Genomic DNA, 22,369 nt, shown 5'->3' with positions numbered 1-22,369 from the left:
CCATCAGGGAATTCTACTTGACGCCTGCCTCTTCATTCCTCCACAGACTTCATGATTCAACTCAAATGTCACCTTCTCTGTGAATGGCTCACTCCATTCCTGGGCTCCCATGACACTCACAAATACCAATAAGATACTATTAAATTCTTGGAATTATGTGGAATCATGGATGTTGTAGTCTGACCCCATGTGACTGTCAAGTCTTTCCATGGCTGTGACTATGTCTTATTTACCAGTGTATCGCCAAAGCTTGTGGATGCCCAACAAATGTCTGTGGCATTACACATCACAGAGCCCACTCTCCCTCCATGACTGTGCATGTTCGCACAGGTCACTTAACCTTCAACTGTATCAGCGTTAAAATGTAGGTACCTGGGACTGGTTATATTATTGAGGCATGCAGTCAAAACCATGCATAAGATTGACAGAAACTTCTTTGGGTGTAATGTTATAGAAAGTAGACAAATCTTGGTAACAGATGTGTTTCTTCCAGTCACCAGCTGTGTGACATTGAGCAATGTACCCAACAGCTCTGAGACTTTTTTTTAATTGTAAGTTCTGAGCCTTTTAATTCCCACTTGTAATGAGGAAGTGAGGAAAGTTATTGTGGAAGTGGTGCTGGGGACAGGGTCTGGCATATCATGGAGACTTACTACCCATTAAAACCCAACCTATTTTCAGATAGAACCACAAGGTCTCTGGAAACAGGCTGATGGTCCTGGGACAGCCTAGGGCAGGGTTTGGAGCTGGAACTCCCCCAGTACATGGCAGGTTGCCTCTGTGAGTTGTTTTTCTCAATGTACCTGATGGCGGTGGTGAGTATAATTCATCCCTGCTCACGGTTAATGGCTGGTGACATTTTGAAGACGGCTTCCTGGCTTTGGCTTTGCTGGCAGCAGGGGGATTTAAAAATGCCCGATTGATGTCAGGTTCCAAGAAATACAAAATAGAATTGCACGCAGCACCTGAGAGCAGACACAAAGTCACAAGAATGAGATGCAGGCTCTCAGATTTCCCTGCAACCCTCAGACCTTGCCCCCAGTGACTGGGGAGTGGTGGTGGCCAGAGTTGTTCGGACATGCTGAAATGGTGGGCCAATTTGCCATGGACAGAAACGTTTCACGGGAACTTGGGGATTAAAATTCCACACGCCTGGAATCGATATTCTATGCTGGTGTTATAATTCACTTTTCGAGAGAGAGGACGTAGCTCTCAGAATTCTTGGGTGAAGTAAACCACATATCTACAGGATTAAGTAGATTTCTCTGCTTATAAATCGCACCCAGCAATGGGTTGGTTGAGGGTGTTGAGGGGCCGAGGGAGGATGTTAGGGGAGGGACAGAGGAGTGGAGGCTCTGGGTCCCATGGAGACCCTTGATCACAGCATTTCACGGGAGGCCAGCATGCCAGAGTGAGCATCAGACAGCTGTGATTTTTCTGATGGGAATGGCACAAAACAGTGGCCTGGAGTAGTTGGGTTGGCAGAAGCAGCCAGAAATGACTCTGAAGTCAGGCAGGCTGTTTAGGTAAGCACCATAAACAGCTGGGCCCCTTTCTGACACCAACATTGGCTACTGCATCTTAAAAGAAAACAAAATAGACAGATTCATAAGATATTTTTTTCCCCTTAGACTTGCTACTGAGTGCGTGTCTCTGCTCATTTTGTTCTGCTTCGAGGGGACAAATTTGGATCAATGACCTTGAATGTATCAGGCCCTTTCACGCGGGGCAGAGCCAATTTGGACTGACTCCGAGCCGGCGTCCTTCAACCTTTCCCCTTCCTCACAGGCCCTCCCAAACACTTTTTCCTTTGGGGAGAGAAACCCTGGCAGAAGCTCTTAAGAGCTGGCAGGAGGCCCGTGTCCCCGGCAGGATCACTGGGCCTTCCCTGGACTACAAGTTCAGGGAGGGCCAAGACTGGAAGTGAAATGCATTTCTTGGTGTCAGCGTGTTCCCTAATGGGTAACAGTTGATGTCGCAGAATCAGCCTGATGATTTGGCATGATTAGAAGGCGCCGCTTTTTAGGCGGGCCTGGGGATCATGGCTTGAGTGTGGAATTAGCTCTTGGCCCCCCAGGGAGGGAGCCAAACCCCGCTAGAGAGAAGCCTCCACTCCCGCTAAGGAAGCAGAGGTAATAACTAATAACCTTCCCTCTGCCCCGCCTTCCCCTAACCTTGTCGTGAACCGTGGTTGTTTTGTTCAAAGAAGTGCTTGTGCAACCAGGCTCACTTTAATGAAAAGCAGACCCTTGTTCACCGTTGCCCCTCCTTGGGCAACAGAGATAAAAACCTAATGGCATGTCAGATCCTTGATGGCAAACTCGCCAGGAAAACAAAATTATCAGGGTAGAGCGGAGGCAGTGGACTGTATCTGCTTTTGTACTATAAAATAACATAACCCGATGACCCCCTCATTTGCTGAAGGGGCATCCGGCTGGAAACAGGGAGGCCTCTCACAAAAGTTCCCATTGCCTGTCTCGGCCACAACTCTGCTTCGAAACAATGTTGCTCTCAGCTCTCTTCTCTTCCCCTCCCCTCAGACATCTCAGTCCTCATTTAGAATTTCTAAGGCACTAGCCCTTGATAACAACATGTTTATCACAACACAAATTGTGAGACTCTTGACAGGAAAATGTCCTCAGAAGGTTTCCTGTGCAGACTCACATACCCACCCACACACATTCGACTCCACGCTGAGAAACAAAATTCCCAAACTATCTCTATCAGATAACAAAGTCGAAAAGTCCCTTACCTATCAGGTCACTGAAAGACTCACTCGACAACTCACACAGTGATGTTTAATTGCATCCAAGAGATGTTTTGAAACAATGTCAGAAACAGAAGAATGGTGAAAGTCCTTTAAGAACAACACTTCTGTCAGAAGAGCATAGTGACCTCAAGAAAACTTCCCTGAGTCATGAGGCTAGCTGCCATGGCTTCTTCTCTCCTTCTTTTCTCCCTCCTTCTACCTGTCATCACAAACATTTATAGAGCGTATATCATGAGCCAAGGTCCAAGATAGGTTCTGGAGAACCATCCTGAAGCAAGACAGGAATGATCCCTGACTAATTTCTGGCCACTCATCTGTGGCAGAACTGCTTCTTGCCCCCCAACATCCAATATCACTTTCTTTCTCAATAATAAGATCCCCAGTTTTTAGCTAGGCACTTCGGTCTCCATAACAAAAAGTACTTGTCCCAGCCTCCCTTTCAGCAAGAGATGCAACCATGTGACTAAGTTCTAACTAGTGGGATGTAAGCAGAAGTAGTGTGTGACGTTTCCAGGAAGTGTTAATAAAGCTAGGGAAGCGTATCATTTCCTCCATCTTCCTCCTTGTGGGTTGAAATGTGGACATGACGGCTGGAATTCAAGCAGCCATGTTTTGCCATGAGGTAGGAGTCGTGAATGGCTAATGGCAGAAGAGCAAGATACAGCCTTCAGTTGTAGAATCCCTTTGGAAAACCAGCCATCTCCTACAAAATTAAACATGTACCTGTACTACACTCGGCAATCCTCCTCCCTCTCATTACCCAAGAGAAATGAAAACCTGTCTCCACACACAGATTTCCCCACAAATGTTGGTAACAATTTTTTTCCATAATAATCCCAATCTTGAAGCAACTGAAATGTCCAACAACAGGTGAATAAACAAATTATGGTGTGTTCATACTATAGAAGACTAATAAGCAATAAAAAAGAACAAACTACAGATACTGCAACATCGGTGAATCCCAAAAGCATTATGCTGACTGAAAGAAGCCAGAAACAAAGGAATAGCTACTGTATGACTCCATTTACATGGAATTCTAGAGCGGGCACATCCACTCCCTGGGGATAAACGTCAGATCACCTGGAGAGGGACACTAGTTAACTTCTGAGCCCATGGAAATGTTCTCTTTTGGTCGGGCTTTTGATTACATGGTGCAAACATTTGTCAAAATTCATCAGGATCTATGTATTTCGCCACATGTAAATTATGCAATCCTAATGACAATGATATTGATAATAATAATAATAGCCTGGGTCCTTTTGACTTTGTAATGCCACCTTTTCAACCCTCAACTGTCCACCTCTGAACCTTATTTATGATGACGGAAAGAAACTTCAGCCAGTCTTCTGTGGCATTTTCTATCACTTTTAGCTAACCCTGTCTTGACAGCGCTTTATCTTCTCCATGCCAGTCACCAGTCATGCAGGCTGACTCCTCTCTCTGCTCTGAGTGGTAAAGTCCACAACGGAGTAGGTCCCAGGAGCTATGACACAGGTGAGATCTGACAGCGAGGTTAATCCAAGTGCCGCAGTTTTGAAAAGTCTCACTCTAGCCCTTGTTCCAGGATTTCCCCAGCCTGAACACACAGCCAAGTCTCCTTGCTCGTTCTCAGCCCACCCAGGGGAGTAGAGCATTGCAGACTCCGTGCCCTCACACCTGGTAGCCCATTTGGCAAGCAGGATCCCACTTTGTGGGGTTTACTTTGGTCAGCCGATTATTCTTGAATGCTGGTACTAGGACTATTCTTAGCACACTGTCAATCCCTAAGAGACTCTGAAGAGGCACATGGTTGAGTAACAGCTGCATTGTGGCTATTACCAATGCCATTATCATCATCATTATTGCTGAGATTCAGCTTATGTGGTATGCCAATCGGTGAAGTTTGGGGGCCTTTTCCATCATTGGAAGAACCAGTCCAGGGCACGTGTGGGTTTCCATTTGGAGTGGGTGTGACCTCAGGAGAGGCATATGTTCTTGTACATAGCTGGGGCTGGCATTTCTGGCAGTTCCAGTAGGCAACTGCCTGCGTGGAGGGATTTCAGGTTGATCCTCTGTCCTTCTCACCAATCTTGCCCAGCCCTGCCACCTCTGTCCCACCAAGTAGTCCCCTCACCAGCAACCACAAATTCTACAATTAGGGATTCATTCCTTTGACTTTATATTTTCTCTGCCATTAAAGTGCAAATTCTTCTGGTAGTTTTCAAAGAATTGTGTGTGTGTTTTTTTCACCTTCTCTGTTAAAATAAGGAGGTGAAATACATAAAGGGCCTCATGAGAAGGCATTATTGTGGAAGAAAGAACATGAAGAAAAAGAAGATGGGGCAAGGTCAGTGAAGACAAAACAACAAGAAAGGTGAACACTTCCTGTGTTTCTAGCATGCCCTGGGTGTCAGCTCACATGATGTTATGAGAGTGGCCCTATTCTTGAAGTTTTATTTAACAAACACTTGATGCATACTATACACTCAGGCACTGTAGCAACAGCTATATGAAACTTAACTCATTTAATTCTCATATCAACTCCATGAGGTGGGTTTATTAATATACCAGATTATAAACGAGGAAACTGAGGCACCTGAGGCACAGAGAGATTAAGTAACTTGTTGAAGGTCACATGGCTGATATCTAGCAGAGCTGGGATCCCAATCCCTGACACCTAGCTGCCAAGGCTGTGCTTGTAAGAACTTTTATGTAACCATAAAAAGCTGGTTATTGCTCTGCCATCATTGGATGATCTTAATTGCCCAGATATCTTGCTTTTGTGTGTGTGTATGTGTGAGTATGTGTGTGTGTGTATGTGTGTGTGTGTGACAGGATCTCACTCTGTCGCCCAGGCTGGAGTGCACTGTCACGATCTCAGTTCACCACAACCTCTGCCTCCCAGGCTCAAGCCTCAGCCTCCCAAGTAGCTGGGATTATAGGTTCACATGGCCACACCTGGCTAATTTTTGTATTTTTAGTAGAGATGGGGTTTCACCACATTGGCCAGACTGGTCACAAACACCTGACCTCCAGTGATCCACCTGCCTCGGCCTCCCAAAGCGCTGGTATTATAGGCATGAGCCACTTCTCCCAGTGGATATCTTGCTTTTTTATTCATACAGTATTTTTCAAATAGATACTTGTATTTTTTCACAATGAGATGTTTTCATTGTAAGGATACACCCACATATTCCCAGCATTTCACTTTCCTCCAAATATATTTTTCCAAAGGAAAAAGATGTGGTATTTGTTTCCTTTAAAAAAAAAAAGTCTACAAGCAAAATACCAGGACAATAACAAAAAACCCTGACTAGTGGACGTTGTGCATCAGCTCAGCGACACCAGGACCCAGGGTGCATACCCTCAGGCCTCTGAGATACATTTCCTGAGATTTTAGGGTGAGGGTTCTTCAATAACAAGAGGGAAGAAACCTGAAAGTGTTGTTCAACCTGGAGATGCTACAGGTGAAGAAAGGAGACACCACCCCGAGGAGCAGAGAGGACAAATATTGGAGTGTTTTTAATGGGAGAAAAGCCAAGGTGTAGAACAGGTCTCTTGTGTTAGTTGTGACATCTGTGGAAAGTTCTGGAAGCTGTCGGCTCCAGCACTGGCACTTCTATAAACCTAGGCAGTTGGGAGCCTGCCAAGGCCAGGAGTGGGGGGTGACATTTTGGAGAACAACACCTGGAGCCTTTTTGCCCCGAGAAATAAAAACCACATGTGTAACTAAGGAGAAGCAGACAATTCCACAGAGAATTTCCTATTCCTACCTGGGTGGAATTGGAATCTTCTGTGAACTTTGTTCCTGCCTCCGTGTCCTTATGCTAATGACACTGGCGTTTCGTTGTTTGCAGAGGCCACAAGAAGGAATGGTTCATGTTTTGGAAAGATGGACCAGGTTTAGGCAGGGGTGAGACAGATGCAAAAGGACACAAGCTCCTGCTGGGTACAGGGAAACGGCAGGACTCTGAACTGAATACAGGCCCTGCTCCAGTGATACGAGCTCTGATGACATCCATGGCTTTCTGCCCCTATAGTTCTCTGCTCCCTGACTAACTGGGGCTGCCAATCTCTAACCTGACAGCCTGACCTTTCCTCAAGGCCAGGGGTCAGTTGAGGCCAACACTTCACTTGATCCTTCCCTGAAATACTGCTGCCTATCTGTAGCCACATCAGTTTAGCCTAGGGTTCCTCAGAACTTGCTACCAAGAAAAAACTCTTTCCACCACAACGCTGTTACCCCTTCACACTCCCCCATTTTCAAGGCCTCTGCTGTTTCCACTCTCAGAGTTCAGAGAGACTTTCAACTCCTTTTCACATCTGTTCCACTACCCAGAGCCTGCCCGATCCAGCGGGTGAATCTCCCGTGGCCCAGACCCAACCTGTCCCATGCTACGGGAGCCCTCTTTCTAATCGAGGTTCCAGATGAACTGAACTCGTGAGCGAATAGGCATCTATGTGCACTTTATCTCATGTCAGCCCCTGCAACCATCCTCTGAGATGTTTACCATTGTTCCTGTCCAAATAACCTGGATACCTGGGACTCAGAGAGGTTGGGGCACTTGACCATGAGCTATAGCAACCTTTCTCCAAGTGAGTTTGGTGGAACACTAATAGCATGGTGAAAAAGTCATAAAACATCATTTCACACACTATGCCTCCCAACTGGATTCAAAATGGATACACTCACTAAAGGCTCTGAGACCTGTCCCACATCTTTAAAAAGATTGACACCCCCCACCTCCAAGATCCCAGCTCTTTTTTAACTTATTTCAAAAACATAGCATTTCCCAACTTATTTGACCAGAGAACATTTTTCTCATGCAACTTGTAGATTAAATTACCATACAATAAAAATTCACTTAATCTCTCCAAATCTTCACTTCACAAAGAGTATACTTCCTTGTCCCATGGATAAAAGGCTGGGCCATGTGACTTGCTTTGCCCAGTGGAATGAAGGTGGTGGTGATCCTGTGTCAGTTTCAAGCCTAGGCCTTAAGAAATATTGCATGTTTCCATTTGCCCTTTTGTGACTTTCTGTGTTCAATGAGAAGTCAATACCCCAGTGGGCTGCTTCCCAACCATCCTGAACCCTGGAATGAGACACATGGAACATAGCTGACCCAGCCAACCTGCAGATGCACAAGTGAAGAATAAATGCTAATCATTGTATGCCACTGAGGTTTGGGATTGTTTGTCACACAGCATCATTATCAGTGATGCCGATACACCAATACACCAGTCCTATTTAATATCTCATAGAATCACTGCACTCAATGGAATCCTCTTGAAAATCCTTGAAAATGCTGAGTTGAAGTCAGTTCAAATGGCCAATCCAGAGCTGCACTCAAGGCTTCGAATGCCAGAATTCTAAGGCCTGCTTTTTCTCACTGAATCAAGCTGATAGAAATGAACAACATCTGCCTCCACGGTTGGAAAAGCTGCCCTGAGACAGTGTGATTTGGGGATTTTTTATTGCAATGAGAAATACAGGGATGGGGCAGGTGATGTTCATGGAGTCTCCAGGCTGGCACTCTGAGGCAGGTCTGGAGCCCTTGGGCAGGTGCACCAGAGGCAGGAAGCATGTGCTGCTGTAGTCCCTTCCAGGCCAAATCCCTGGAGGCACTGCATCACAGAAGTTCTCATCTCAGACTCTGAGCACTGCTTTTGAGTTCTTTCTTTCCTTAAACCTGCAGAAGCCACATTATTTTCCAAGGTCCTTGTCAGTAGCCTAAATTCATACCAACTTGCTGAGTTGGTACAAAGTGCAGAATTGATGGTACAGAAAGACATTAAACAACTACAACCCTTTAGACCATGTCAACTGATCATCCATAGCCTCAACTGAAGAAACATTTCATTAAATCCTTGCACTTTCTCCCCAAAGAGTAGGAATGCCCTTCTATCTTTCAAAAACAGATGGAGGCCTGGCATGATTTTCACTCCAGCTGGGACAGTGGATTCACCTGAGCTAAGCTCTAGAGAGGGTCGGTTAATCTTCATTCAAGAAACACATCTTGAGTACCCTAGGCCATGGAGGAACTGGAATACATCGTGTCTGCAGGGAGTGGGTACAATCCCAGCCCAGAAGGGAGAGAGGCAGGCCAATAACAACTACAGCGCAATGTGCTGAAGGAGTGTGTGAGTCTGAAGGTTCTTTGTAGGCAGAAAAATACCTATCAGGGGCTGTCCATATATGAAGGCAATTGTGAAGCCCCCCTCCACTCTACCAAATAGTGGCTATAGGGCTACCCTCACAGTTAAGCTGGTACAATGTGCACAGAATGGGACTGATTCATAATCTATGGGGTGAAGCTCCACCCTGTAATGGTGATTGGCTGACAGAATAGTGAATGAGCTCCAAAATGCCAGCTTAAGCTGAATAGGGATGTGTCCTGGGAGGCAGCCCTGGAATGAGATGGGAAATTAGGAAATGCTAAGTTAACAAATCAAGTCCCTTGTCTCATGCTCTGTTTGGAAAGACACTGTGAAAAGAAAGATGCTACTCAGCCATGGAGACTTCCAGTGAAGTGAGACCTAGAGGCAGAGGCCAGAGGGACCCACTGAATAACTCCAGGGGAAAGAGTGCCTTGGCTTGGGACCCTTGAGTGTGTCAGTTTCCTTTGTTCCTTAGCTAAGATCAGGGCTCTGGGACTTGGATGACTTGAGCAAGGTAACCAGTGTCCAGTGTGTTGAGGATGCCCTCACTGTCAGGGTTGTGGAAGTTCAGTGTCAGCACTTGAGAGTGAGTGCTTCCTCAAGTTTTGTGCCTTGCCTGTCTCACTGCCCCACGTGAGCCCTAGCCCTGCCAAAGAGGCTCAAAGCAGAAGGTCCATGCATAGAAGGTGTGTTTTGAATCTTGGCCCTTCCACTTATTAGTTTTGTAAACTTGAGCCATTTCCTTAACTCCCTTAGCTCCAGCTTCCCCTTCTGTGAAACAGAGATACAGTTCCAATCTCGCAGAGGGATACAGGAGGATGATGCTGGCAGAGTACTAAATGTGGAGCCTCTGGTAAATGGTTATGACTGGTTTGGAAAGATATCCTTTCCATGAGGGGAGAGTCCTCATTCAGGATTATCTGAGAGATGTCTCTTAAGGTCATTGTAGTGGAGGCTCTGATGTGCCACCTGGGATTCCCTTCAGGACCACAGAACTGCTTCCTCCAGCTGCTAAGAGAGCCACTGGCATAAAGGCTTCAGCAGTCTACCTCCTGTAAGAATTGCCTCAGCTGAAGAGAGCTGCTTTATCCAAGGTCCACTCACTTCCTGGGGCAGCCTACATCCAGTGACTGGTCATGTAGCGGTATAAAGGCCTTGACCTCTTGCCCCAATTTGGGGCTAATCTCTAGGGCTAGCTCCAAAGTCCCCAGGGTGTCAGCTGAGGCCTCTCAGTGGAGGGATTGTAGCCCAAGGTCCTCCTCTTCTCTGTCTTCCCTTGCTCCCCTGCAGCGTCTCCTCCACAAACTTCTTGCATGTCATGTGGTAACTCATCTAGAGGGTCCATTCACAGGGGAGCACAGCCTGCGATAATCATTCCATCCCCTCCGTGTATTTCTGTGCTCACCGTATTAATCAGGATTCTTTTGGTTGTAAACTTAGGCAAAAAACCAATGCATCAGATTACAGAATCCCAGGAAAGTTGAAAGGTGGGGGTAGCAAGGAAACCATTGGTCTTTCCGCTGTGACTCCTTCTGTGTGTGCATGCTACTCTCTCTCACCCGTAGACCACTTCTACTACACAGTGGGATATGTATGTGCTCAGAGCTTCCTAATTCTCCACCTTAAATTCCAGGCCACTTGAGAAATGCTGACTCATTCCTAGTTTAGAAAACTCCAGAAAAGACTTTTGATTGGCCCATCTTGGGTCAGGGGCCATCCTGAACCAATTAACACAGCCCAGTGACCATGTTAAATACTCCCAGGGGAACTACCATGTTCTGGCAGTTAACAGAGGAAGAAAAACATAAGACTTTGGCCGATAAAGGGAAAAGCACTCATTAGTAGAAACTGTGGTCAGATTTTTGGTTGCCCGGCATCTGAACCCCTTTTCTCTCAATCTAGGTAGCAGGTAGAGCCCACCTGTCACTTGAGCAGCTAAAAATGCATGGCACTTGCTGTAGCAGACACTGTTGTGCCCACGCATAAGTGCTTGGCCCTCACCACTCCTACATATGCCAATGTAAGCACATGTAACTTTTGATACAAACCAGGTTAGATGGGCATAGAAGTTGACTTCGTTCAAGAGGTAATGCCTCCCTCCACCAATGACAGGTGGGAACTGGTCAATCAAACTCCAGTTTCCCCACCCATCAGATAGGATAACTCCAAGAAGGTCTATACTATCTCCCAGAGTTCCCCAACAAGAATGAGACCCAGTTGCCCACAGCAGAAAAGAAATATCTATGCATATACTTAGATCATTTAAGCCAAATCCTTTTTTTGCCTTAAATGATAAAGTTTCATGACCTGCCCTTTATCAGTTTCTTTCTTTTCCTATCTCAATACCCCACTTCCTTCTGGCACTTCCTGGAATCACTTCCCAAGTAAATTATCCTTATCTCAGGGTTTTTGCCTGGAGAAACCCAAAGTAAGACACTTGCCTTCTCAACCTTCCTGGTGGTCAGGCCATGCATGCGTGACATAGACTCAGCCAGTCAGATATACCTGCCATAGATTGGAATCGGCAGCTAGGAACAGTGGGAAATTCTTTCTGGCAGCAGCCATGGTGGCTATAACATCCAGATCCCAGCAGGCACCAGCGAACAAAGGAGTCATGTCTGTCAGCTGTTGGCACTACAAACTGGTGTTCTTGCTGGCTTGGGTCTGCCTCCCCAGCTGCTCTCTGACCTCTGCCTGCTTTTCAAGGCTGGTTCAGCAGTTTTACCAGCAACTTGGCAAATCACCTAATATTGCTTCAACAATTCCTTCCATGATCCAATTAAGTCAGAGTTTGTTCTAAAACCCAAGCTGCCATCAGCAAATGTGGCCACTCATATCATTTGTTCATAGGCAGAGAATGTGATGTTAGGCTGGTGAGAAGGTCTGGCATCACTCTGCATTAGTCTGATTAGCCATTGTGAATTGGATATTTAAGTCTCTGTTGAGCTGGATGAGTGAGCTGATCTGTTCTCGGAATGCTGAGAGCATCCGGTTTCCAAGGCTACCCAGCTGACTGCCACCCATGTTGAGTTCACCAAAACGCCACCTCAGAGGAGAGTGAGCAAGTTTCAGCCTGGGTGACTAGCAGATTCTTCCTGGACATCACTTCCCTGCATCCCTCAGAATCAAGGCCCTTCGTATTTGAAAGAGCAGCACCAACAGTCTTCCCACCATCACCCAATCAGAGTCACTCACAGGCAAGAGTCCTTTTCGGAGCGGCACAAGAAGGGCAGAGAGCTGGAGAAAGGGCCAGTAGGAAAATCCATGGATACTCTGTCCAGAGGAGAGTAAGCACAGAAAGCGAAATGTGCAGTTTTAAGCTACTACTAAAACCTCCTCAGTGTAGAGAAGAGAGAAAAAAAGGCAGATATGGCCGGGTGCGGTGGCTCACGCCTGTAATCCCAGCACTTTGGGAGGCCGAGGAGGGTGGATCACGAGATCAAGAGATCGAGACCATCCTGGTCAACATGGTGAAACGCTGTCTCAATTGAAAATACAAAAAATTAGCTGGGCATGGTGGTGCGTGCCTGTAGTCCCAGCTACTCAGGAGGCTGAAGCAGGAGAATTGCCTGAACCCAGGAGGCGGAGGTTGTGGTGAGACGAGATCTCCCCATTGCACTCCAGCCTGGGTAACAAGAGCGAAACTCCGTCTCAAAAAAAAAAAAAAAAAAAGGCAAATATTTTCTTACTTTTCTGACGTCTTCCTGGCCTTGATCAAATTAACATTGTTAAGTACCAGTCTTGTCTGAACATATGCAGAAGAAACATTAGAATAGACTAGAGTAAGAATGGAATGGAACAGAATGGAATGAAATGGAATAGAACGGAACAAGCCCAGTTTATGATACAGGCAAACAACACCAACTTGCTGCTTCAAAATTCCTGCTTCAGCCTTTCCTTTCTTCTATGAAACAAATGCCCTATAAGTTTACCACCAGCAAAGAGGGTGAAAATAAGCAAAAAGAAAGTTCCCTTATTGCCTCCAGGTGACTGTGGGAGGTCGGTCAGAAAGGCCCGCTTTTGCTGAAACCGCATTTACACACTGACACACTCCTCTCTTGTTAATATTTGCATTGAACAAGCCGCTTTCTGTGCTGACATTTTGCATCTAGTTAAATGCCAGCAAATCCAGAGAGATGTGGCTTTGACCTGTGGTTCTGCCCTTTTGGACAAGCATCTGATGCTAAGGTCCTTTCATTCTAATTTCTTATATTCCACATTTTGAATTCTTTCATCTCTAATTTTTTTAACTGGATGAAATGCTTCAGACTTAATATTATCTTTGCTGAATACTTAATTGAGAAATGTTGTTAAAAAGGCATTTGGCTTAAATGATCTAAGTGTATGTGTAGATATTTCTTTTCCGATGGTAAAGTGGCTTTGAATGATTTTTGTTATTATTAGGAAATGAAATAAAAATTTGCCTTAAGATGTTTAGTGCAGTATTTTTTTTTTTTTTAGAGTGCATGGCTTTGTTAACCATGAGGGAGAAATTGTTATTGAGGATTTTAAAAGTCTAGGGAGACAGCAGGGTGTAGCAATGGAATTGTATGGGCTCTGGAAGAAAGGAATCTTCAAATTGGGCATCCTCCACTCACTACATCTTGGATATGAGGAAATGAGGTGCAGAGAAGTTAAGGGGCTTTCTACCTCTCATGGTGGTCCAAAGTTTTCAATGCCAGGTCTAATTCCATGGCTTCTCCATGGCTTCTAGGTGGGAATAGGGTAAGGATGCATTCCTCTTCCAGTTTACTCCACAAGTCCTCCTCTGTAGTTCTGAGGCCACATTCAGTGGCCTCAGCTGAGGGCCAGGAGGCATGGACAGTCAGCCAAGCTAAGTCCCTTCTAACACTTTGGCATCAGGACACGATGAGTTTAGTTGTCTCCTTAGTCGGATGGTTGCTCTGGGCAGAAATGAACTATTAGTTTTATGTAGAGGTGTGTGCAGAAGCTCCAAGCCTGTAGCCTGGTAGGCTAGGAGGCCCTGACCTCAGCTCTTACCCTTCCAGCTCTTGGCTGCCATTTCTCTTGAGATCTACTTATGCTGCATGTCCTTGGGGCTTGTGCCCAGCCCCAGCTTCTTTACCTAAAGCTCCTTTCCTTTAGCTGGCTCTGGGTCTTTGATTTTCTGAAATCAAGCAATCTCTGATTAAGTATCATGGTCCTCTGGATCCCAGGAGAGTTACAAACCAAATTGTTGTAATGAAGTTCTATTTTCTTAGCAACTTTCATCCTAAAAAAAAGATATGTTTTCATCAAAAGAAAATGATTTTTTAATAGATAAACTTCCATATGCTTTGGTTCATAAAACTTTAAAATTTTGGTCAGGCCACAGAATTCAGGCTTTGGAAACCCAAGAACAATGTGGAAATTCTCCTTCAAATCTTTTTTATTTTCCTTTTCCTCTCTTGGTTCTTATTTTCCTTTTCCTCTCTTGATTCTGAAGAATTTCTCCCATGCTTACATTCCGGTAAGTCCACATTCATAAGGTCTGTACCTTGGCTTCCTATTCCATTCATTCAATCATTCAATCATTTATGCATTCAACAAACCCTCATTATCTACTAAGTACATGGTATTGTATTATGTGCTGTGAATTCAGGGATTAATAGGAAAAGTTCTTCAGGGTACTCAGTTATTGGGGGAAGCAGACAGGAAATTGCTGAGTATAGCTCTGGTGGAGGTGGTTACAAGGTTGTCTAAAAGCACAGAGAAGGAGCAGGTACCTCATTTAGCTGAGTAGAACTGGGGGAAGGTAGTCAGAAAACACCTCCAAGAAGTGAAGGTTGAGTTGAGGCTTGATGGCTAAGTATGTCAGTTCATGTCCTCTGGGAAGCAGGCATCAAGATCAAATTAGACATCTGTGAGGGATACATGAGGGAAGCAGGAGGAGGTGAGGAGGGCCTTCAGACAGGGAGGCAGGTGCAACCCCATGGAAGGAGAGGGGAAGGAAGAAGGGGTGGGTAGAGAGAGCCTCAGTTGGCAGCACAGTTCTGACAAAGTCTCAGCCAGGCTGATGGGAAGCCCCCGAGTACAGACTACCCATCAGAGAGGTTCCACGTAAGGCAGGAATGACCCGAGCGCCAGTCCCGATCCCTCTACTCTCCATGCTTTGTCATGGGTGGGAGCAGCCTGGAGAGACGGTTGCCCCAGCAGGAATTCTGCAAGAGATCCTGAAGGTGTGGCAGCTGGAGGCTGTCAGACAATGACATTACTCCCAGGACATTTTCCACTGGAGGGAAGTCTGAACTTCCTCGCATGTCTACCACACTAAATGAAACTTGCCCTGGTGAAGAAGGTGGAGAAAGATGCTTCCAGCAGGAATGGAGAGCATGAGCAAAGGCCTGATGGCAAAAGTGACCATGACATAAGAACACACAATGGGGAAAGGACAATCTTTTTAATAAATGATGCTGTGAAGACTGAATATCCACATGGAGAAAAGTGAAATTAGACCCTTATTTCATAACATACACAAAAAACAACTCAAAATGGATGGATGAAAAATTTCAGTGTAAAACCTGAAGCTATAAATCAGCTAGAAGACAACATAGGGGAAAAGATTCATGACATTGGTCTGGGAAAAGATTTTTTCAGTATGACCCCAAAAGCACAGGTAAAGAAACCAAAGTAGACAAATGAGATTGTATCAAACTTAAAAGCTTCTGTACAGCAAAGGAAACAATTAACAGGGTCAAGGGAGAAAATATTTGCAAACCATAATCTAATAAAGAGTTAATATTCAAAATACATAAGGAATGCAAACAACTCAATAGCAAGAAAATGAATAACTATTAGAAATGGGCAAAACACCTGTATAGACATTTATTAAAAGAAGATATACAAATAACCAACAGGTAAATGACAAAATGTTCAACACCACTAATCATCAGAGAAATATAAATCAAAACTGCAATGAGATATAATATCACACCTGTTAGAATGGCTACTATCAGAATGCCAAAATATAACAAATGTTAGAGAGGATGTGGAGGAAAGGGAACCGTCTTACATTGCTGGGGGTAATATAAATTAGTACAGCCATTATGAAAAACAGTATGGAGTTTCCCCCAAAAAAACTAAAATAGAACTACCATATGATCCAGTAATCCCAGTCCTGGATATATATCCAGAGGAAATGATATCAGCATATAAAAGAGATGTCTGAACCTTCATGTTTATTGCAGTGCTATTCACAAGAGCCATGTGTGGAATCAACCTAAATGTCCATCAACAGAAGAATGGATAAAAGAAATGTGGTATACATACACAATGGAATACTATCCAGCCTCAATAAAGAAAGAAATCTTGTCATTTTTGACAACATAGATGAAACTGGAGGACATTATGCTAAGTGAAATAAGTCAGTCACAGAAAGACTATATGATCTCACATGTGGAATCTGAAAAAGTTGAACTCACAGAAGCAGAGAGTAGAATGGTGGTTATTGGGTGCTGTGGGATTGGGGAAATGGGGAGATGTTGGTGAGAGGGTACAAAGTTTCAGTTAGGAGGAATAAGTTCTGGAAACCTAATGTACAGCATAGAGACTATAATTAACAATATTGTGTTGTATACTTAAAATTTGCTAAGAGTAGAACTTAATTATTCTCTCCCAAAAAAGGCAACTGTGTGAGATGATGGATATGTGAATTAGTTTGATTGTGGTAATCATTTCACAATGTATACATGTATCAAAACATCACGTACACATTAAATATACACACTTTTTGTTTGTCAGTTATACCTCATTAAAGCTAGGAAAAAGAAAATAAAGAGCGAATGTGGCAAGCTTGGGAGAATCGCAGGTAGTTCAGTGGACCAGACAGAAGTTTGACTTTAGGCTTAATATAAAGGGAGTAACTGAAAGCCTAAAAGAAGGAGAATGACAGAGTAAAATCTCCTTGACTGTGAGTTTAAAATGTCCACTGTATCTGGTTGTGCAATGGATACTTTCAGCCCCCAAATGTACAATCTCTTCCTTATAACTAAAGGTGTCTGCCAACTCGATGGAAGGACTCACACAATACTATTGTATATTGAGCACTTAATATGTGCCAGGCACTATGAAGCCCCAGTCCTATAGTAACTCATTTAACTCTCTCAAGAATCCTATAGAGAAGGTCCTGTTATGTCCTCATTCACAATTGTGGAAACTGAGGCACAGATGGTGTAGTAACTTGCCCAAGGGCACACAGCTGAGAATCCTGGGACTTAACACACTCTGTCCTCAAGCCTCCGCTCTCAAACACCATATTCATCTTTTTTCAAAATTTTGTCTCTGTAGGGAGGTGTGCAAGTGAAAAATTGTCCCATAGGCATCTCCTACTCACCCCATCAGCCTATGTAAGAAGACTGCTTAGAAATGTGAGGGAGTTATACAGATATGTGTGGGAGTAGGGGGTCATCTGGAGGGAAGCATAGTGTTTTTTCTCCTCCTAGGTTCCACTTCCCATCACACCCCTGCCACCAACCAATTGGGGAGCTTCAGGAGAAGTGTTCTTGTCTGTGTAATAGAGCCTGCCAGAAGGGGCACCTGGTGACCCTCTTCAGAGGTCTAATTCTGTGCTGCAGAAACCTAGGGACCTGCTGTGCACTGGAATTCTAGGGAGAGCTTGAGCCGTCCCTAGGAGGCTGGGAGAATTCTCCAGCAGAGACCAGAAACTGCTTTCTGCCTAAAGAGTGTGGAAGGAGGAAGAGTGGCTGGAATCACCCCTCTTCCTCCTTCTGATGGCAGGTGACAGAGAGAGTGCAGAAAGTGTAGCAAGACTGCACTCCTAGGACTTGGAATGGCAAGGGTGTGGGAGCTTCTGGAGACCAAGCAACTTCTGTACAAGGTAACTGGGCTGGCACTGATTCAAAGAGACCTTACCCAAGAGAGCTGCCTGCTGGAGTGAGGGGTCCTAGCAGAGAGAGGTTGTGGGGTGTAACAGACTAGGCAGGAGTTGAGAGGGTGCCTTTTTACTGTAAAGTTCTATAGTAACTCAAGTAAACCTCACAACAATCTTATAGGGAAGATCCTGTTATGTCTTCAACAGAGACAGTACAGTGCTGAGGACATTTAGAGGCCTCCCAAACACCCATGGAAATGCTCCAGGAGAAGGCATCATTTGGGAGCCTACCTAGAGAGATCCAGTGATGGGATTACTACAGGGTGGCCAGGGAAGTGTGACTGTACTCTTTTGTCCCACCTCTCTTTCTAGACTCCAACGTGTCAGAGAAGAAAGGAAGACCCGGAAACAGCCAAGGAGAGGGGCTGAGGAATGAGAGATGAAGGAGACAACAGCTTGTTCTTCCCATTGCCAAACCTTAGAGTGGGCCCAAGGGGATTGGACTGGGAAATTGAAGGTTCCTGGAAGGTATGGGTGCTGAGTAAGATGTCAAGGGATAGGGAAGGGGGAGCTGATAGTTACAGGTGCAAATGCAGATGTTGGAGCAACAGTCTGTTTCCTATTACTACCCCATCAACTTCAGTCCATGTAACAGGCTAGTTTTACATGCATCTACTGACCAGCCACGTATACATTTAGTCCTTTGAGAAAGAGGATACTATTATACTCATTTCACAAATGAGGACACTGAAGCTCAGAGAATTGAGGGTACTTGCCCCAAATCTTTAAATTCAAATCATTTCCTTTTCGGTTAACTTCATAAGTTTAATATTTTTTATGTCATAAAATGGGAGATGACCACACTTACAGTGTCAGCGCAAAGTCATGGAGGTTCTGAGCAGGAATGGGAAGGGACACCTGGCCACGGGCCCCCACTGTGGCAGGGGGGCTGTAAGGTCGGAGACAGTCCAATTGCCACCCTGATGACTTAGCCTCAGCTGGGGATGGGCATGTGGACACATAGAATGATGTCACCTCTTATTTTCATGGTGACTGATGCCAGTGGACAGTCAGTTGTGGGAGAGGCACGGCAGGGAGGGTGCTGTATAGAATTCACAGCATGCCTGGAAGCTACCCCCCAACCTAACTTAGTAGGCTCCAGGGAGAACAGCCTTTGCCTTCCCACATTCTCTTTAGGCTCTTGTGTGATCTGTTATGATACACAGATGTGCACATACACACACACATACAGACAAATACCAACACATGTACATACATGTACAACCATGAATACATGAACACATGTACATGTGCACACACATGAGCACAAACACATGTACACATAAATGTCTACAGACTGGCGTGTACACATATGCATACATGCAAATGCAGATCCACATGCCCATATACATGCTCACACATATGCACACAGACATATGTGCATACAGGCACACTCCACAGACACACACACATGTGCACCCATACCCAGAAATGCACATCCATGCACAAGCATACATGCATGCATGCCAGCTGCTTTTTGTAGCAAACCAGAAATCAGTTTCATGACCTCATAGACGTACCTCTTCTATGAGTCAAGGTGGTATAGTAAGCTCAGAAGAAGGAGCTTATTTTCCTTCTTGAGATAGCTGAGTTTTCCCTGAGGAAATGATTCAGAAAAATGTTTCCTTCCCAAGTCAGAACAAATCAGAAGGGAAATTTTATGTCAAAACATTTGTTTTCTTGACATGGAGAAAAGTGAAGTAGCCGCCTCATCCCCTCATCCCTTTATGCCCCTTTGGCTCCTCTACCTCACAGTGCCTAAGGCATGCAGCTTCATGGCTCCAAGCCGTGGCTGGATGGGTGCCCTCTTACAGGGCTCCATTATGAGCCAGACTGGGCAGCCTCCCTGCAGAGAAAGATCTGGACCAATGTGTATCCTTATTCAGCATGGTTACTTGATCCCTGTTCTAGCCCATTCCCTCTCTTGTTCTTAGGACTACTTAGGAATTGAACGTGCTGAGACTTCCTCTCAAAGCAGCCCCTCCTTCTTAAATGAATCCAGGAGACAAGTTCTGAAGATTGTAGTCTATGCTAAAGGAATGCCGATATTTATAAACGTTCATCTGCAGTGAATGAACTAAGTCCAAATAAGAGTCAAGGAGAACTGTAAACAGGAAAATAGGGCTAAATCTATGCTTCTTGGGAAGGAAGAGGAGAGAGAGAGAGAGAGAGAGAGAGAGAGAGGAAGGGGGGAGAAAGAGAGAGCGAGCGAGAGAGACCCTTCTCCATTTCTCCTGGAATAAATCAAGGGAAGTCTGCAAATGGCGGATGGATGGAACAGAAATCCCCAAGTCAAGCATGAACAGGTGACAGGCCTTTCTTAGGCTAAGGGGCTAGACTCTGTAGCCAAGCACTGAGCACTAGACATGAACATGATACAGTTGTCAGTCAAAAGAAACTTCTTGCCTATTGTGTAGCAGTTTGCTGCACTTTGAAAAACCAGCTGGAGTGGTGGTTCTGAAGTAAGTGCCTCTTCTGGCCTAGAATATATGTAAACATCCCCAAAGAGGCCCAGAGCTAGGCTGGCAAGTGGTCTTTCCCTGAAGAGAGCAGACCACCCACAGCATTTGGGAGACCACTTTAGGCTCATCCAGGAGGCCTTTCGATGTGTCTGTTATACTGAAGATGGTGTTTTGAGGTCCCCAATCTTTCTTTATGCTTCTGGCTGTCATATAAAAGACAAATATCAGGAGAGAGAAAAACAGTTTTAACTCAAGTAACAGCCTAAGACCAAAAATGAAATCAATTCAGTGTTATTAACAAGAATCGATCAGATCTCCTGCTAAAAGAGAAAAAAGAAGAGGGAGAAAGGAAGAGAAGGAGAGGGGGAAAGTAGGGGAAGGGAGAGAGGAGGAGAGGGATGAGAAGAAAGAATGGAGGAAGGAGCAAGGGTGAAGGAAGGAGAAAGGAAGGAATATGAGAACGGTCAGCACAGATCCTCTCTGGTGTGTATTAAAAACAACACAGGAAGTTTTTTATGCCCAAAAAAACTGCCTTTTCCCATTTGTGCTGACTATGTGGCCCTCAAGGTCTAGTGTTATGTTCTCTCACTTTTGATAAACACATGGGAGCAAGATATAAAAACAAAAGCAAGAAAAATACCAAGATAGCCATGTGGATAAAGGACTACTAATATTTAATCTCAACGTTAGGGGCGATAAGGATTGGTAGGGACTGGGGCTAATTGGTGCACATCAATCCTATCTAAAGGGGGACATCACTAGGCTCCTGTTGCCTTGAGTGAATGAGGAGCCTATATTACCAGATCTGATTTTGTAAGAGATATTGAAAATTCAGTTTTATATGAAATCTTCAACTTTTAAAGTATTGAACGAGTTATTTGTAAAGCCCGTGTCAGGCTCCATTATATTGGGGACTTCCAGTTTGTCACCTGAGTCCTAAAAGGACAACTGAAATGTTAAAAATGTGACATCCATTCCTCTTCTCAAATGTTCCACTTCCCCTCCATCCCCCAGACAAAGTAGCAGAATTTTAAATGTTAGCGTAATTGGGACTTTAAAATTAAATAAAATAAGCAGAGTCTTTCTTTTTTAAACTCTGTAACCGTGTTTAAATATGCCTCCCATATTCTTTGGCACTCTTCCCATTGCAAGGTGGCATTTATTATGCCCTGTCCTCTTGAATCTGGGTAGGCTTATGACTGCTTTGACCAATTGCTTATGAAGAAGCTGACACTATGTGACTTCTAGGCTGGGTCACAAAAGATCATGATGTTTCTGCCTGATTCCCCTGGAACGCTTCTTGAATGCTTGTTCTTGGAATGTTCAGCCTCTCATGATCCTTATCAGGACAGTCTCAGAACCCAGTTTCCAAGCTGAGAGAAGCTTGAGCCCCATGGAATAGTCACGCTTAGGCACTCTACTAGACAGCCCCAGCTTAGGTCCCAGCGAAGAGCCAGCCACCAGTCTAGAATTGCATCCTCCCACTTTTGAAAAAGACGTGATACTAAAATAAATGTTTTCTTTACTATAACGAGAACAAAAGCAAGAAAAAAGTCATGGACATCCAACCTTATTGAGCCGCCAGGAGACTTCAGCTCCAGCCACTACCTAGCTATGGCGGCTGGAGAGACTCCAAGTGAAAAACGTCTGGCTGAGTCCACTCAATTCACAGAACCCAAGCGACAATAACATTGTTTTAAGTCACTAAGTTCACTACGTCTTATGATGGTTTGTTAAATAGCAATAGTAACTGGCAGAAACATCTACCCCAGTCAGTATAAGCATGAAGGGCTCAAACGAGATCCCTCTAGCACTGCAGCCTCACCTAGTGCTTGACTCATTGGCATTTGTTGTGTTGTTGCCCCAATTCTCATGGTGCTGGAGGGAGGCACAAGGCATTCCTCAGGAAACCTAAGCATCAGTTAGCTGGGAGGGCTGCCAAGCAGACAAGGGGAGCTCCAGCTTGGAGCAGCCTCCACATGAGACAATTAAAATGTGAAATGTAACCTTTAAGGAAAGAGACTGACTTTACCTTTGCATCTTGGAGACTTAGGATGCAGAAGACCTGTCAAATCCTGTCCTCTCCCCAACCCCCGTCCTCTCCCC

The 22,369-nt window shown here is 44.8% G+C and overlaps 1 long non-coding RNA gene across 1 annotated transcript in view; it reads left to right on the top strand.

Moving 5' to 3' along the window:
• The window catches only part of LOC144581093 (uncharacterized), a 34,991-nt gene extending 15,006 nt beyond the window's left edge, over positions 1 to 19,985 (top strand). Inside the window, exons 2-4 of the long non-coding RNA XR_013531630.1 lie at positions 17,353 to 17,643; positions 18,114 to 18,269; positions 19,736 to 19,985. This is a non-coding gene — a long non-coding RNA (uncharacterized LOC144581093). The remainder of the gene's footprint in view (positions 1 to 17,352; positions 17,644 to 18,113; positions 18,270 to 19,735) is intronic.
• The last annotated feature ends 2,384 nt before the right edge of the window (positions 19,986 to 22,369 follow it).

The sequence above is a fragment of the Callithrix jacchus genome, chromosome X (genome assembly GCF_049354715.1).
Source record: "Callithrix jacchus isolate 240 chromosome X, calJac240_pri, whole genome shotgun sequence".
In the NCBI taxonomy this organism is placed as follows: Eukaryota; Metazoa; Chordata; class Mammalia; order Primates; family Cebidae; genus Callithrix; species Callithrix jacchus.
The sequence above is the reverse complement of the archived record's forward strand: the minus strand, read 5'-3'. Positions and strand labels throughout refer to the sequence as shown.